The following is a 14,306-nucleotide window of genomic DNA, read 5'->3' as shown; positions in this document are numbered from 1 at the left end:
GTGTCTACTAACTACGGGAAAGATTTATGTCATTTTTATTGTTTTTTATTTTTTACTAGTAATGACGGCGATCTACAATTTTTTGCGGGACTGCGACATTGCAGCGGACAGATCGGACCTCTGACTGACATTTTTGACACTTCTGTGGACCAGTGACATTACTACAGTAATCAGTGCTAAAAATATGCACTGTTACTGTAATTATCACACTGGCAGGGAAGGGGTTAACACTGTGGGTGATCAAGGGGTTAAATGTGTACCTAGGATGTTTCTAACTGTGGGGGCGTGGCTTGTGAAATGATCATAGAGACCTGTGTTCCTATATAGAAGGATCACAGGCGCTCTGTGATCATTCCAGAGAGAAGAATGGTAGGCTGTGTTTTCAACAGCTGACCGTTCTTCTCTCTCAGCGGGAAGTGATCGCGGGTGTCAGGTGGCAATCGTAGCCGCCTGCCCCGTGCATGGGAGTCCCCGCTGACGAGCGGGGGCAGGAGAGTGCCGCTGGCGCTTGCCCCCTAGCTGCAGGCGCGTGACCGACAAATACCTACGTTGGTTTGCGGAGCAGCGGCTGCCTGCAGCAGTATAACTGCGGCAGGCGGTCGGCAACCAGTTAAAGAGGTGGGGAGAAGATGAGGGCAGTAGAGAAGGGGTTGCATGCAGAGGTCAGAGCTAAAGAGGGGTGAAAATGAGATATGTATGGAAATGCAAAGGTAAGCAGCTGTGGAAGAAGCTCTGCACTCTATATGGAGTGCACCCCTGAACCCTGCACTATGTACGTAGCACACTCCCGATATCTGCACTCTGTGTGCAACCACCTTCAAACTCTGCAATGCTCCTTTAAGACCCTCCCACTGTGAAATTTGACCACACTCACTATTTGATGCGGTTTTGAAGGTGTGTGTGTGTGTGTGTGTGGAGGGTGTTTTGGGGGGGTCGTGGTTGAGTTCCTGTACCTATTTTCTGAGGGAAAAAAGCCCTGGTTCTTTGTGAAGGGGGCAAAATCAAAAGTTCTCCTCCAGCTATTTTCTCTACAGTTAGAATTTGTGAATGTGGAATTTATGGCATTATGGCATTTATGGCATTATGGCGCTGACTTATCATAGGAAAAAAATACGCTCCTCACCCCCATCTAGTGGTCATAATAATAATAATAACACATCTTCTGTATTAGTGAGACACAACTCTGAGCGAAGGAGCACAGGCAGCACAGCATCTTTGTTAGTCGGGGGGGGGGGGGGGGGGATTGGTAAGCTGCAATATAATAATTGTTTATTTTTGGGTTTATTACTGATTTACGGTGTTACTAAATCCAGGACTCTGCATTCACTATAATAATATCTGGTGTCCCACAGAACATGGGAATGCAATTATTTTAGTAAATATAACCTGCTAAATACCTTTTCTCATCAGAAGTTAGAGCAGTCTTGTGTCTTCTATCAGTGTCTGGTTAAAGCTTGTAGGAGGAGTTTCATTCTCATCTGACTGTCCTATGAGACTGCATGACCCATGACCCTCTGTCTGGACAGTGCTGATTGGCCCTATGCTAAACACATGCACCCTCCCAAGAAAAAAAAAACATCTATCTAGCAATACTCACCAAACTGAACAGGTGCAGCTCGTCCCCTAGCCTCTGTTTTATCAGCAGAAAGATTGGGGACAGTGGAAGAAGGGGAGGTTTAGAAAAGACAGGATCAAACAGATCCCTGACCCTCTGTCTGGACAGTGCTGCTTGGCCCTGTGCTAAACACATGCACCCTCCCAAGAAAAAAAAAACATCTATCTAGCAATACTCACCAAACTGAACATGTGCAGCTCGTCCCCTAGCCTCTGTTTTATCAGCAGAAAGATTGGGGACAGTGGAAGAAGAGGAGGTTTAGAAAAGACAGGATTAAACAGATCCCTGACCCTCTGTCTGGACAGTGCTTATTGGCCCTGTGCTAAACACATGCACCCTCCCAAGAAAAAAAAAACATCTATCTAGCAATACTCACCAAACTGAACGTGTGCAGCTCGTCCCCTAGCCTCTGTTTTATCAGCAGAAAGATTGAGGACAGTTGAAGAAGGGGAGGATCAGAGAAGACAGGATCAAACAACCTTTTTACAAAATGCAGAGGAATAACCCCTTAGATTCCACAATGGGTATAACAAGCATTCTTTACTGCATATAAAGACTGATTTTACTGTTGTGGGTTTAGTAACACTTTAAGCTTAATGTAAAGGACTGTTGGAAGTTCAACAGCTTGTACTATGTACTCCAAACTATAGATGGCGCTGTAGTGATATACAAGCGTCTGTGTGTTTATATATGCTTTTATATTCTGCACAGGAAATACATTTTTTTCTTCTCCGCTCTCTCCTGTAATGCTGTTCTCACACATGTATGCTGTTCTCCTATGCAAGTAAAGCTGAATTCTACATTCCTCAAGATCTCAGTGTCTCACATAACCAACAAGGAGATATACAACACCAGATAACTTTATTTATTCATGCTTAAGGGCAAAACTACAAATTATGGGGCCCCATAGCAATGTTTTGATAATATGGTTGAAAAAGACTGATCTAGGCTGCTATAGCTATTGTTGTTTGTGCTAATGAAGACATCTCAAGAGTTCAGCTGAGTGAAGTCCTCTCCCTATCAGTCCATCCAACTTCATTTACATTAAATTGACAGTCCCATAAAAAGTGTATACAAGAAATAAAATATATATATATAAAAAAAAAAAACTATTTTCTACTCAGGTTTTGACAGTAGGTATCGATGCAAAAAAGGGGTTTGACTACTGTATACTGTCATTGCTCTGGGTGGTAGCCAACTGACAAATATGCGGCAGTATAGGAAAAACACCACTCTCAGGTCAAAATTCACTCTGTGGGGTACTTCATTCAGAAAGAACAGCATTACTCTCTGATGTATTAAGATAGGCAGACCTGTCAGAAGAGGTTGTGAATGAGTCTGAATGAACTGATATGAAGAGGACTCTGAACTCTTGAGATATATTCATGAGCACGAGTAAGGAGTAAGTAAATAGCCAAACGAAAGTCAAAGCTGGCAGCTCCGTTAATCCTTATGAGTTCTTTATTATTGCATATCAGTGAATAAAAACAGTGGCTAACGCATTTCGACGATAAACCGTGATCACAGCACACATAAAATGAAAAAACAGAACATATGTATATACAAAAAAGTCTCTGTTAATTGGTTCATCAATAAATGAATTATTTGCAACCTTATAGAAAATGTGATACTGAAGAGAGTATAGAAACCTTGAAATATGGAAACATATGGAAATACTACCAATAATGTAGCTAAAAACATGGATAGGCAGATAGAAAATGGTTGCATTCAAGGAATGCAAATCTACACAAAAATACAAAAATGCACGTGTCTGCTACATATGTCGTTTAAGAAAATGATCCACATCACAAGGAGTAAGTAACTTTATCTGATGTTGTATTTCTACTCTTTATTGATCACCATACTCCCATTGTTCTGCCACCATACTCCCATTGTTCTTCCACCATACTCCCACTGTTCTACCACCATACTCCCATTGTTCTTCCACCATACTCCCAGTGTTCTACCACCATATTCCCATTGTTCTACCACCATACTCCCATTGTTCTGATCACTATACTCCCATTGTTCTACCACCATACTCCCATTGTTCTTCCACCATACTCCCAGTGTTCTACCACCATATTCCCATTGTTCTGATCACTATACTCCCATTGTTCTGATCACTATACTCCCATTGTTCTACCACTATACTCCCATTGTTCTGATCACCATACTCCCATTGTTCTGATCACTATACTCCCATTGTTCTACCACCATACTCCTATTGTTCTGATCACCATACTCCCATTGTTCTACCACCATACTCCCATTGTTCTGATCACTATACTCCCATTGTTCTGATCACCATACTCCCATTGTTCTACCACCATACTCCAATTGTTCTGATCACTATACTCCCATTGTTCTGATCACCATACTCCTATTGTTCTACCACCATACTCCCATTGTTCTACCACCATACTCCCATTGTTCTGATCACTATACTCCCATTGTTCTGATCACCATACTCCCATTGTTCTACCACCATACTCCCATGTTCTGATCACCATATTCTCATTGTTCTGCCACCATACTCCCATTGTTCTTCCACCATACTCCCATTGTTCTACCACCATACTACCATTGTTCTGATCACCATACTCCCATTGTTCTTCCACCATACTCCCATTGTTCTGATCACCATACTCCCATTGTTCTTCCACCATACTCCCATTGTTCTAGCAACATACTCCCGTTGTTCTACCACCATACTCCCATTGTTCTGATCACTATACTCCCATTGTTCTAATCACTATGCTCCCATTGTTCTGATCACCATACTCCCATTGTTCTGCCACCATACTCCTATTGTTCTGCCCCCATACTCCCATTGTTCTGATCACTATACCCCCATTGTTCTAATCACCATACTCCCATTGTTCTGATCACTATACTCCCATTGTTCTGATCACTATACTTCCATTGTTCTGATCACCATACTCCCATTGTTCTGTCACCATACTCCCATTGTTCTGATCACTATACTCCCATTGTTCTGATCACCATACTCCCATTGTTCTGATCTCTATACTCCCATTGTTCTGATCACTATACTCCCATTGGTCTGATCACCATACTCCCATTGTTCTACCACCATACTCCCATTGTTCTGATCACTATGCTCCCATTGTTCTGATCACCATACTCCCATTGGTCTGATCACTATACTACCATTGTTCTGCCCCCATACTCCTATTGTTCTGATCACTATACCCCCATTGTTCTGATCACCATACTCCCATTGTTCTAATCACTATACTCCCATTGTTCTGATCACTATACTCCCATTGTTCTGATCACCATACTCCCATTGTTCTGTCACCATACTCCCATTGTTCTGATCACTATACCCCCATTGTTCTGATCACCATACTCCCATTGTTCTAATCACTATACTCCCATTGTTCTGATCACTATACTCCCATTGTTCTGATCACCATACTCCCATTGTTCTGTCACCATACTCCCATTGTTCTGATCACTATACTCCCATTGTTCTGATCACCATACTCCCATTGTTCTGATCTCTATACTCCCATTGTTCTGATCACCATACTCCTATTGTTCTACCACCATACTCCCATTGTTCTACCACCATACTCCCATTGTTCTGATCACTATACTCCCATTGTTCTGATCACCATACTCCCATTGTTCTACCACCATACTCCCATGTTCTGATCACCATATTCTCATTGTTCTGCCACCATACTCCCATTGTTCTTCCACCATACTCCCATTGTTCTACCACCATACTACCATTGTTCTGATCACCATACTCCCATTGTTCTTCCACCATACTCCCATTGTTCTGATCACCATACTCCCATTGTTCTTCCACCATACTCCCATTGTTCTAGCAACATACTCCCGTTGTTCTACCACCATACTCCCATTGTTCTGATCACTATACTCCCATTGTTCTAATCACTATGCTCCCATTGTTCTGATCACCATACTCCCATTGTTCTGCCACCATACTCCTATTGTTCTGCCCCCATACTCCCATTGTTCTGATCACTATACCCCCATTGTTCTAATCACCATACTCCCATTGTTCTGATCACTATACTCCCATTGTTCTGATCACTATACTTCCATTGTTCTGATCACCATACTCCCATTGTTCTGCCATCATACTCCCATTGTTCTACCACCATACTCCCATTGGTCTAATCACTATACTCCCATTGTTCTGATCACCATACTCCCATTGTTCTGTCACCATACTCCCATTGTTCTGATCACTATACTCCCATTGTTCTGATCACCATACTCCCATTGTTCTGATCTCTATACTCCCATTGTTCTGATCACTATACTCCCATTGGTCTGATCACCATACTCCCATTGTTCTACCACCATACTCCCATTGTTCTGATCACTATGCTCCCATTGTTCTGATCACCATACTCCCATTGGTCTGATCACTATACTACCATTGTTCTGCCCCCATACTCCCATTGTTCTGATCACTATACCCCCATTGTTCTGATCACCATACTCCCATTGTTCTAATCACTATACTCCCATTGTTCTGATCACTATACTCCCATTGTTCTGATCACCATACTCCCATTGTTCTGTCACCATACTCCCATTGTTCTGATCACTATACTCCCATTGTTCTGATCACCATACTCCCATTGTTCTGATCTCTATACTCCCATTGTTCTGATCACTATACTCCCATTGGTCTGATCACCATACTCCCATTGTTCTACCACCATACTCCCATTGTTCTGATCACTATGCTCCCATTGTTCTGATCACCATACTCCCATTGGTCTGATCACTATACTACCATTGCTCTGATCACCATACTCCCATTGTTCTGATCGCCGTACTCCCATTGTTCTGCCACCATGCTCCCATTGTTCTGCCACCATACTCCCATTGTTCTGCCACCATACTCCCATTGTTCTGATCACTATACTCCCATTGTTCTGATCACCATACTCCCATTGTTCTTATCACTATGCTCCTATTGTTCTGATCACTATACTCCCATTGTTCTGATCGCCGTACTCCCATTATTTTGCGACCATAGCCATTGTCTTCTGTGTCCCTGTGAGATTTTTACTGTATTGAATATGACCAGTTCTATATGTCAGGGTTTTTATTTTAGAGATGACCTGTTAGCCAGATAACTTGAACATAGGACTGTCCATGTACATGCTTCTCAGTGCTCACACAGGCATATGTGCACACCTATCATCAGCGGTGGCACCGAACTGCCTATTTATAGAATAGCCTAAAACTGTCGTTCCTGACAGGTCTTCAGCTTGAACCTTGTAACTTCTAGCCTATATTACTCCTTACCATCCTTTGAATTTTGTTTGCAGCATTACTTCCCCAGTTTTTTACTTCAGCTTCATCCCTAACCTTGATCTGCTCATGATCTGGTACCACACTGCCCACTCACTGCTGACCTTGACCTGCTCTGTAACATCACTACTGCCTCAGACTTGGTCCAATGCTACACGTCAAGTGCCTGCTCTGGTCTGCTCTGAGATCCAGCTGGGGACATTGATACATATTCCTGCTAATGTCATTGGCTGACTCTGCCTTCCTGAACCCCCTGTTATACCAGAGTTCCTCTTTATCTGTTACTGGTGTTCCTCGTGGTCCTGCCGATGGTTCCAAGGGTGCCTGGACTGGAGATACAAGAGAGGATCTCATCATTATGGTCTCTTATCATATACATTGCATTGGGTCCACATGGGGAAATATTAATATCCTCCACACATGATGTAACAATGAGGCAACTGTCCAACACTTAGAAACCACAGTCTCACTCTTATCCCGTTTCGATAGGCAAACCAATCGAGTGGCATCACCTACAGAGTGGATTTTGACATGAGAGTAGCATTTATTTCCATACTGATGCATGCTTGCACTTGGCTATCCGCTGGAACTGTGACAATAGACCAGGGGTCTCCAAACTTTCTAAACAAGGGGCCAGTTTACTGTCCTTCAGATTTTAGGGAGCCGGACTGTGGACAGTGAGAGTTGATAATGCCTCAGGCTTGGTGGTCAGTGGGTGTAAAAAAATTACACCCCTGTGGTTAGGTAGAGGAGAAATAGTTCCCAATCATTGGTATTAAGGGGAGGAATAACTCCCCCATCATTGGTGTCCATGGGAGGAATAGTGCCCCTTGTTGGTGCCAGTGGGAGGGATAGTGCCCCATTGTTGGTGTCAGTGGGAGGAATAGTGTCCCAGCAATGATGTAAGTGGGAGGAATAGTGCCCCATCATTGGTGTAAGTGGGAGGAATAGTGCCCCATTATTGGTGTCAGTGGGAGGAATAGTGTCCCATCATTGGTATCAGTGGAAGGAATAGTGTCCCATCATTGGTATCAGTGGGAGGAATAGTGCCCCATCATTTGTTGTCAGTGGGAGGAATAGTGCCCCATTATTGGTGTCAGTGGGAGGAATAGTGCCCCATTATTGGTGTCAGTGGGAGGAATAGTGCCTCATCATTGGTGTCAGTGGGAGGAATAGTGCCTCATCATTTGTTGTCAGTGAGAGGAATAGTGCCCCATTATTGGTATCAGTGGGAGGAATAGTGCCCCGTTATTGGTATCAGTGGGAGGAATAGTGCCCCGTCATTAGTGTCAGTGGGAGGAATAGTGCCCCATTATTGGTGTCAGTGGCAGGAATAGTGCCCCATCACTGGTGTCAGTGGGAGGAATAGTGCCCCATCATTGGTGTAAGTGGGAGGAATAGTGCCCCATCATTGGTGTCAGTGGAAAGAATAGTGCCTCGTTATTGGTGTAAGTAGTAGGAATAGTGCCCCATCATTGGTGTCATTGAGAAGAATAGTGCCCCATCATTGGTATCAGTGGGAGGAATAGTGCCCCCCCTCATTGGTGTAAGTGTCAGTTTAATGTGAATGAAGTTGGATGGACTGATACAGAGCTGAACTATTGTGATGTATTCATGAGCACTAACAAGTAAAGTTATCTGATGTTGTATTTCTTCTCTTCATTGATCACTCACTTCATTGATCACTGTACTTCAATTGATCTGCTTCCCTAGGCACTGTCTACTGTGTCCCTTTGAGGTCTCTACTGCATCAAATTAGACCAGTTCTAGATGTCAGGGTCCCATGTGGGAAGAGATTTATATTCTCTACACATTGTCCGACACGGCAGATCAATGTACTAATGAGACAACCGTCCACAGGGAGTACATCTTCCCAATCAGTTTTTCCATTGATGGACCAATGTCACCAATAATCATCAGGAACTTCTACACCATGATGGTGCCTGTTCTTGAATTCCCTGATATAAAGGGAATGCTCCTCCCAGAATCTATCCTGACCAATTCTCCTTGCAATGTACTGTAAATTAATCCAGAACTGATATAGAGGACCCGGTAAGTTTTACATTGACTACTTGGGTATTAAAGTGAACCAAGCATCAGATATTTGATTTCAAGTGTATGCATGCTAAGTAAGTGTAACATTTCCAGGTATTTATTACCTCTGAAAGAGATCACAGTGCTCAGTGGCAACTCTAGGAAAAATGTATATGAGGGGCACATAAGATACCGCATTCAAAACTGGGGGGGGGGGGGACTCATAATGTTTACCACTATATTATACCACTGAAAAAAAACTAAATAAGTATACTGTATATATAAATAAGGTTAAAAAATACGTAACAGTAAAGTAAAGTAACACAGTATGCAATGATACCTTTTATTGTGCTAACCTAACACTTAAAAGACAAACTTTCAAGAGTTTTCCTTTCTTCCTCAGGTATTGCTTCAGACCTAGGAAAGAGGAAAACTCTCAAAAGCTTTTCTATGTAATTTAAAGCCATTTCAGTAATCAGTTTAAGCAGTAATAGCCCCTAGTATTGGTGCCAGTTTACGCAGCAATAGCTCCTAGCATTGGTGCCAGATTACGTAGTAATAGCACCTAGTATTGGTGCCAGTTTACGCAGAAATGGCTCCTAGCGTTGGTGTCAGCTTACACAGTAATAACCCCTAGTATTGGTGCCAGTTTACGCAATAATAGCCCTTAGTATTTGTGCCAGTTTACGCAGTAATAACCCCTAGTATTGGTGCCAGTTTACGCAGTAATAACCCCTAGTATTGGTGCCAGTTTATGCAGCAATAGCTCCTAGCATTGGGGCAAGATTACGTAGTAATAGCCCCTAGTATTGGTGCCAGTTTACACAGTAATAAAGCCTAGTATTAGTGCCAGTTTGCACAGCAATAGTCCCTAGTATTGGTGCCAGTTTACGCAGTAATAACCCCCAGTATTGGTACCTGTTTACGCAGCAATAGCTCCTAGAGTTGGTGACAGTTTACACAGTAATAACCCCTAGTATTGGTGCCAGTTTACGCAGTAATAGCCCTTAGTATTTGTGCCAGTTTACGCAGTAATAACCCCTAGTATTGGTGCCAGTTTACAAAGTAATAACCCCTAGTATTGGTGCCAGTTTATGCAGCAATAGCTCCTAGCATTGGTGCCAGATTACGTAGTAATAGCCCCTAGTATTGGTGCCAGTTTACGCAGTAATAAAGCCTAGTATTAGTGCCAGTTTGCGCAGCAATAGCCCCTAGTATTGATACCAGTTTACGCAGCAATAGCTCCTAGCGTTGGTGCCAATTTACACAGTAATAACCCCTAGTATTGGTGCCAGTTTACACAGTAATAACCCCTAGTATTGGTGCCAGTTTATGTAGCAATAGCTCCTAGCATTGGTGCCAGATTACGTAGTAATAGCCCCTAGTATTGGTGCCAGTTTACACAGTAATAACCCATAGTATTGGTGCCAGTTTACGCAGCAATAGCTCCTAGCATTGGTGCCAGATTACAAAGCTGTTATAGCTGCAAATAGTGGGCCAACCCAATATTGAACCCTACAGACTATAACTGAGATGTCTAGTTTACGTGTGTGTAAAGTTCGGTGTCCCAATACTTTTGTTAATATAGTGTTCTTTATATTTTTAAATATTGCTGGTATGAGCTCCTAAATTCTTGTCATTTATAACACATCAAGCCCAGGTGGGGGCACTTAAGTAACCCAGTTGGGTTCTATTGTCCCATACAGTGCTCTCAGAATTACCCTGGGAGCTTGCTGACAAAGAAAAGAATGGAGCAGATTGGTGATTACAATAGTATAGTGGTGTTCCTTCACTATCCAGTTACCAGCCAGTGACGTAGCTTTTTTGCTTGGCCACAATGGACAAAAGATGGGTCATCAACTTGACTACATTGCCTGGTAGGGGTGACTGCATAACAAAACTGGCTGAGCAGATCTGGGAATATGTTGCTATGTAAGCCAATATTCTTATGTATTTTTTACAGCTGTGTACTTTGCTGTTGAAGTTGTATTTAAGCACAGAGAATATAAAATAAGACTAGATCAACATGCCAAATTAAGTTTCTTTCTTCGTCCTATAATGCCATCATGTCTAATCTGAGGAGGAGGGTGACAGATGAGGCAGGAGGCATGCATAATATTCACAGACTGCCACCGATTGTGATTGTCCTGATTGTCTATACAGCCATCACACATCATTCAGCCCTGATCTGATCTGCACTCATTTTCTTCATTCATCTCTCAGTTTGCAAGGCAGCAGAATTATGCAGCTGTTTGATGCCAAGAGATCAAGACTTCCATTGTAATTCATTTGGTGTATTTAACCACTGACCCACCTCCCACTGATCGGGATAATGTAGAGGGAATCTTGCTGAGCCCTGCGGCCCTACATCTGAAATTTCTGTCCATTAATTAAAGTATCCGTGCACCAATGTGATAGAGCCTTCCATCAACACCCCCCCAGAGTCTGATATTACAAATCTGACAGTGTATTCACCCCAACACCCACCCCCCCCCCCAGTCTGATATTACAAATCTGACAGTATATTCACCCCAACACCCATCCCCCCCAGTCTGATATTACAAATCTGACAGTATATTCACCCCAACACCCCCCCCCCCCCCACAGTCTGAAATTACAAATCTGACAGTGTATTCACCCCCAACACCCCCCCCCCCCCACAGTCTGAAATTACAAATCTGACAGTGGCTTCACCCCAGCACCCCCCCCCTCCCTCCCCCCCAGTCTAATATTACAGATCCGACTATGTCTTCACCCCAACACCCCCCCCCCCCAATTTATATTACAAATCTGACAGTGTCTTCACCCCGACACCCCCCCCCCCCCCCGGACTAATATTACAAATCTGACAGTGTCTTCACCCCAATCCCCCCCAGTCTGATATTACAAACCTGACAGTGTCTCCTCCCCCCCCCCCCCCACAGTCTGATATTAGAAATCTGGCAGTGCCTTCACCCCTGCACCCCCTCCCCCCTAGTCTAATATTACAAATCTGTCAGTGTCTTTGCCTCCAACAGCCCCCCCCCCCCCCCCCAGCCTGATATTACAAATCTGACAGTGTCTTCACCCCAACACCCCTCCCCCCCAGTGTACTATTACAAATCTGACAGTGTCTTCACCCCAACCCCCCCCCCCCAGTCTGATATTACAAATCTGACAGTGTCTTCACCCCAACCCCCCCCCCCCCCAGTCTGATATTACAAATCTGACAGTGTCTTCACCCCAACCCCCCCCCCCCAGTCTGACAGTGTCTTCACCTAGACCCCCCCCCCCCAGTCTGATATTACATATCTGACAGTGTCTTGTGTCTTCACCCCAACCCCCCCCCCCCGTCTGACAGTGTCTTCACCTTAAGCCCCCCCCCCCCAGTCTGATATTACAAATCTGACAGTGTCTTCAACCCCCCCCCCCACACTCTGATATTACAAATCTGACAGTGTCTTCACCCCAACCCCCCCCCCCCAGTCTGACAGTGTCTTCACCTAGACCCCCCCCCCCCAGTCTGATATTACAAATCTGACAGTGTCTTCACCCCAACCCCCCCCCCCCCCCCCAGTCTGATATTACAAATCTGACAGTGTCTTCACCCCAACCCCCCCCCCCCCCAGTCTGACAGTGTCTTCACCTAGACCCCCCCCCCCCAGTCTGATATTACATATCTGACAGTGTCTTGTGTCTTCACCCCAACCCCCCCCCCCCCCGTCTGACAGTGTCTTCACCTTAAGCCCCCCCCCCCCCAGTCTGATATTACAAATCTGACAGTGTCTTCAACCCCCCCCCCCCCACACTCTGATATTACAAATCTGACAGTGTCTTCACCCCAACCCCCCCCCCCAGTCTGACAGTGTCTTCACCTAGACCCCCCCCCCCCAGTCTGATATTACAAATCTGACAGTGTCTTCACCTAGACCCCCCCCCCCCCCAGTCTGATATTACAAATCTGACAGTGTCTTGTGTCTTCACCCCAACCCCCCCCCCCCAGTCTGACAGTGTCTTCACCTTAAGCCCCCCCCCCCCAGTCTGATATTACAAACCTGACAGTGTCTCCTTCCCCCACCCCCCCACAGTCTGATATTAGAAATCTGGCAGTGCCTTCACCCCTGCACCCCCTCCCCCCTTGTCTAATATTACAAATCTGTCAGTGTCTTTGCCTCCAACAGCCCCCCCAGCCTGATATTACAAATCTGACAGTGTCTTCACCCCAACACCCCTCCCCCCAGTGTACTATTACAAATCTGACAGTGTCTTCACCCCAACCCCCCCCCCCCCAGTCTGATATTACAAATCTGACAGTGTCTTCACCCCCAACCCCCCCCCCAGTCTGACAGTGTCTTCACCTAGACCCCCCCCCCCCCCAGTCTGATATTACAAATCTGACAGTGTCTTCAACCCAACCCCCCCCCCCCCCCCCAGTCTGACAGTGTCTTCACCTTAAGCCCCCCCCCCCCCCAGTCTGATATTACAAATCTGACAGTGTCTTCACCCAAACCCCCCTGCTCTCTCTTTCTCTCCCTCTTCCTTCCTACACTCCCTCATGTCTCTCCCCTTCTCTCTCTTTTTCTTCTCCCTCATGTTTCCCACTCTTCCTCGTTCATTATTTCATTCTTTCTTTCTTTCTTTCTTTCTTTCTTTCTTTCTTTCTTTCTTTCTTTCTTTCTTTCCTTTCCCCTCCTTTCTCTCCCTCTCTCACACTCTCTCTTCATTCTCCTCCTTATCATGCACCCTATTTCTCTCTCTTCACTCTCCCTCTTTCTTTCTCTCTCCCTCCCTCCCTCCCTCTTTCTCTCTCCATCTCTTTCTCTGTTTTTCTTTTCTATTGCCGACTCATTTTCTATTTTCCTCCGTTCTCCATCTTCTTATGAAAACATTGTTCTCAGTGTGCTGATATTCCCAGGATGTGGGAGCGTCATTATTCATGTCAGACACCACACATCTATCTTCTTATTTCTAGCAGACAGTAAAGTAGTTAAATAACGGTGATTGAACATGTCACCAAATCAATACTAAAGTGAGACTATTACAGGTGCTTAACGTCTACTTACCATGACCAACCTTACATTATAGATATCGATCCGCTATAATATGTTTATCTCTATTGGGTTATTTTTGCTTATTTTGAAAACATGCAGAATCTCTTGCAGCACGATAACAGATGTATTGGATTATACACTCACCGGCCTCTTTATTAGGTACAACTGTTCAATTGCTTGGTAACACAAATTGCTAATCAGCCAATCACAATGCATTTAGGCATCTAGTCGTGGGGAAGGCGACTTGCTGAAGCCGAGCATCAGAAAGGGGAAGAAAGGGGATTAAAGTGATTTGA

Source organism: Pelophylax lessonae (assembly GCF_965119305.1).
Source record: "Pelophylax lessonae genome assembly, chromosome: 10".
NCBI lineage: Eukaryota > Metazoa > Chordata > Amphibia > Anura > Ranidae > Pelophylax > Pelophylax lessonae.
Note: the sequence above shows the minus strand (reverse complement) of the source record.